Consider the following 5,609-nt stretch of genomic DNA (forward strand, 5'->3'; position numbering starts at 1 on the left):
ATAAAAAAATTTTTTGATACACTCTGACGATCTGATCAGATCGGATGAATTTTTTCTTCAACTAGTATCAGAACTAGATTAATATATGGATGCATAGATTAATTTTTTTGATATGTATATATGTGATATATGATCAAATTTTTATGTTAGATATTAAATCTAATTTAATTCTATTAATATAAAAATTTATGATCTGGTTTTGATAAGATTTCAAGAATTAAATCAATGGTTGATTAAAGGTTGTTATAAATCTATTATAATAAATTTTTTTTAATATAAATTTTTATTAAAATAATAATCAAATTAAAATCTATTTTAAATATATTTTAATAGAATTTTTATGATGTTATTTTAGGTTGAAAGTTAGTCTTAATCAAGATCTGAATTGAATCTATTTTGACAGATTTTTAGATATAATTTTAGACAAAATTTTGCACAACAGCAAATTGGGTCTATCCAGAATTTTATTTCCATACGTTCATGTGTGTATTTGAATTATTTTTCTATATAATTTTAGATCTCAATTGAATATTTTATATGTTGTATAAAAGTAAGTTTAGATCTAAATTTTTTTTTATAACATCATATGATGATGTGATCTAATTAGATTAGATACATGATATATATGATATGATCATATTTATATGTGTGTATGCTTGGATTTTGTTTATTGCATGGGTAGATGCAATTAAGTTTAGATATTAAATTTCTAATCTTAGCAGTCCAGTACTCGAATTGAGATGATGATCATCAGGCCATCCGATCATAAGAGGAAGTAGGGATTGTGTCCCTCTCTTGCCTATTTGATGAGTTCTCTTATGACATGTAGGGGTGCCACAGTAATCAAGTCTTATGAAAAAGAATAGTGAAAAAAATTTTAAAATTATTTTGATCATGAATATATTTAGTTTAGATCTAAGATGATTCATAATTAATTATAATTTTAATAAAATAAATTAGATATAAAAAATATTTTAATATCCGAACCGTATGTTACATATGATGTAATTTGATTTGATCTGAATATTGCTATCATACATGTGATGTATGTATGAGATTTATATCAAATTGATACATGTTTAATTGTTAAATATAGATTTAAAAATTAGATTTTAATATCTGAATTACATGTTAAGATGTAATTAGTAGTGATATAAAAGTAGTCATGATACATGTGATGTATATATAAAATTTAGATCATATTCATGCATGTTTAATTGTTAAACATAGATATAGAAATTAGTTTTCATAAGATTGAATATATGGTATGCTTCATATGAAATTCTGATAGAATAGTTCTACAAACTGAAATACATGTTTCACATACTTAATTTGAAATTAAGTAATCTAGATTTGAGAATTGAAGATGCTAAGATACCTCATAAATCATTTGGGTTGTGGGTTAGCTTGGATCAGGTCTTCTAACTGGGTTAGACCTAGGCTTAGAAGCAAATATGGACTAACTAGAAAAATTGATTAAACTAATCAAGAGTTGAATTAGATTAGATTAGAATTTTTTTAGATCAATCTCAATAGTTGTAGCTTGATTAAGTTCATATTTTTGACCATATCAAATGGATTGAATTATGGCTCAATGGTTTAGTTTGAGTCTTTTGGTTGATTGAATCAAAATTAATTGATCAATTGGTGTTTAAGATAAGTTTGGCAATATTACTTGACAATATGATCGATGGTTTTTAATTGACAGTCCGCTTATCTGGCCATTTCAATGGTGCCTAAGGTAAGTCGAGGCAGACCCTCCCATCGACCTCAATTATCTAGCTAATTTGATAGATTATGTTTTGATTAGATCACTGATTGGTTTGAGCTGATCCATGCTATTAAGGTAAATCGGTGTGACTAATTTAGGTGTCTCTTGATCAGACTTGTCTCTAGTCTAATTCAATGACTTGGTGAAGTCACTAGGAGGACTTTTGACTGCTGGTTGATCTCATCTCATTCTCAAATCATTAAATCAGTTTGATTGATTTAGGTGCCCTTGGATCCTCTTGTCTCTAGTCCTCTTCATGACTTAGTGAAATCAGTGGAAGGATTTAGACTCGCCAGTCCAATGGACCAGTTTGTCTAGTCCTTTTTGTGACTTGATAAAATCAGTGAGAGGATTTAAGACTCACCGATCGATTGCTTATCAAATCATTAATCAAATCTTCTAAATTATTAAGTCCATAAAATAAGCTAGCTATGGGGATAACTAGATCATAGCCTCCTATTAAGTTGGATGATAATGGGTCCATTAGTTTAATAATCATTGAAGGTCCAAAGGCCTAGTGCTTATCTGCTATTAAAATTATCATTCATAATATGATAACTCAGTCATGTCGCTCTGATGGGTGGCTAGGTTGGCCGATCAAAGTCAGGCCTAATCATTTGTTGGTTAGATGGACTAAGCATAGCCATGTTAATGGTTCGACCTAAGCAGGATTTACAGAGATGGCCAAAGCCAACTGAAAAAAAATCTAGGGCAAAATTAATTATTAAAAATTATTTAAAAAAATAATTGATTAAAAATCTATCCATATATGCACATGGGTTGGCCCACTAAAGTTAGACTCGTGTGTAGTCTGTGTGGATTTTAGTACCCACTAAGAAATTAAAGTAATTTCTTGAATTAGAGATAGAGGCTATCAATTTTTTTAAAATAGTAGGAGGACTTTTAGACTAAAGTCTAAAATTTTACGTTTAATTAATTCATATACTAATAGGTCTTAATGTTTTTCTTTCTATTATGGCTAGTCGTTCATCGCTCCATTCACTGTTGGCTAGTGACAAGCTTATAGGATCGAATTTTGATAATTGGTATCAAAAGTTGAGAATAGTTCTCAAATATGAGAGGATCCTATATGTGATTATAGATCCAGCACTTGAAGTACCAGCTCCCAATACAAATGCAATGGTTAGAGATACTTATCAGAAGTGGCTCAATGACTGTGCAACAGTACGTTGCATAATAAGGGTTGCTATGAGTGACAAATTTAGTTATAAATTCAATGATGCTCAGGTGAAAGAGATGTTTTAAATATTGAATAAGTCTTTTGGCACACTTGCAGATTTGTTCTCAATAGGACTCGATCCTTTGATAGAGGAAAAATAAGTATGGTGTAGTGGTATCGTGCTAAGGCTTCTAAGCCCAATTGAACTAACCAGTTAAAGATAGATCAGAGTTAGGCATAATACTTCTTTTGCAAGAAGCTAGGATACTAAAAGAGAAATTATCCTCTATATCTAGTTTTTCTTGATCTGAACAGGCTTAAAAAGAGAAATCAGCAAAAGATTGCTGGACAAGGTACTTATTTGATAACATCCTGTATTTTTTTTATTTGTGATACTACTGTCTGAGTATTAGGTACTGAAAGTCTGATTCATATTTGTAATTTATTGCAGAGACTTCAGGTCAGTAGAAAATTTAAGAAAAATGAACAATTCCTGAATATTAGAGATGGAAGAGCTATTCCAGTTCTAGCTATAGAAAAAATTTAGCTTGTTCTTAATTCAAATATCATTATTTTAGATGATTATCATTATTGTCTATCTTTCCTTATGAATGTTATTTCCATAGACCTTTTGACCAAAGATGGTTATAATTTTCTAATAAAAAAAAATTTTATGATATCATTATGAATGGTGTCATGATTATGTGTGGACAATTGAAACATGGCATCACAATTAGTTAGTGTAATGTACACTTTAAACAAATACTCTAGAATAGATAATGTTATAGATGCCTACTTTTGGCATTGTAGGCTCGGTCAAATAAATAAGAATAGGATAAACAGATCAACTAAAGAGAAAATCTTCAAGATCAATGATTGTGAATTATTGTTGTCTGTGAGTCTTGTCTTCTTGGAAGATGAGCAAGTCACCCTTTACTTGAAAGGATAAACGAGCCAGTGATGTTCTGAGTCTAGTACATACTGATGTATGTGGACCTATGAATATAGATGCTAGAAGAGGATATTACTACTTCATTACATTTACTGATGACCTATCTAGGTATGGGTACATCTACCTTATGAAGTACAAATCTGAATCATTTAAAATATTCAAATAATTTTATAATGAAATAGAAAAACAAACTGAGAAGAGTATTAGAACTCTTCGGTCTAACTGAGGAGGTGAATACTTTTTCAATGAATTTTTGACATATCTAGAAGAGAATGGGATTCTCTCGCAATGGACATCTCCTAGGAGGAATCGAACTCTGTTAGATATGGTTCGGTTCATGATGGGGTTTGCAAGTCTATCGATCTCTTTAGGGGCTATACTCTTGAGACTACTTATTTTGTTCTGAATAATATTTCAAGCAAATTAATCATAAAAATTTTATATGAGATATGGACTGGACGTAGACTGATACCCTCTTACCTTGGGATTAGGGGTTGTTCAGTTTATATAAAATATTTATAGATCGATAAGCTTGGACCTTGATTTTATAAGTGGTTATTTGTAGGGTACCTTAAGAAGTTTAGGGCATATTACTTCTACCATGCTGAAGAACAAAAGGTGTTCGTCAGCAATAAGGCATTCTTTTTGAAAAATTTTTTTTTTTGAGAAAGAACTGATGCCACTAAGTTTAAGCTTGATAAAGTTCGATAGGTAGAAGAACCGATATAGACAAGTAGAAATATAGAACTGGATTTGATTAGATCAAATTTAGAGTCCATTGTTAAGGCACCTTGAGGAGATCCGATAGAGTACCATATCAGTCAGACAGATACTATGATTTCTTAATCTAGAATGATGATTTTATTGAACTGGATGAGAACGACGAAGATCCGATTACCTACATGGATGTCATGCAGAGATCTGACTCTGATAAGTAGCTTGATGACATGAAATCTGAGATCCATGGAGGTCATTGATGTATGGACACTAGTTGATCTACCTAAAGAGATAAAACCCATAGGGTGTAGATGAATTTTTAAAAGGAAAAGAGGTGCAGATGGAAAGGTAGAGACCTATAAAATCCGTTTGGTAGCCAAGGGGTATCGTCAGTGTTATGATATTGACTATGATGAGCTATTTTCTTCTATATCAATGTACTTAGAGTTGGAACATGTATTTTGATAAGATCAAAATATATAGCTTCATTAGAAATAAAGAAAAACCCTACATATATAAGTGGGCTATTGGTTCTGTAGTTATATTTCTTATACTGTATGTGGATGACATACTCTTGATAGAAAATGACATTTCTGCTTTATAAAGTATAAAGCTATGGCTATCATTGCAGTTCTCCATGAAGGATTTGGGAGAAGCATTCTATATCCTAAGGATGTAGATCTATAGAGATAGATCTAAGAGGCTGCTTGGATTGTCTCAATCTATATACATAGATACTATGCTGAAATGATTCAGTATGAAGAATTTCAAAAAAGACTATCTCCCGATAGACTATGAAATTACTCTCTCTAAAAAAGATTATCCGATAACTCCTCAAGAGAGAGTGTATGAGTAGAGTCCCATATACTTTGATAGTAGGATCTATCATGTACGTCATGACATGTATAAGATTGGACGTGGTATATTCACTAGGGGTAGTGAGTAGATACCAGTCTGATTCGGATGAGAACCATTGAAAGGTTGTAGAA

The sequence above is a fragment of the Elaeis guineensis genome, chromosome 14 (genome assembly GCF_000442705.2).
Source record: "Elaeis guineensis isolate ETL-2024a chromosome 14, EG11, whole genome shotgun sequence".
NCBI lineage: Eukaryota > Viridiplantae > Streptophyta > Magnoliopsida > Arecales > Arecaceae > Elaeis > Elaeis guineensis.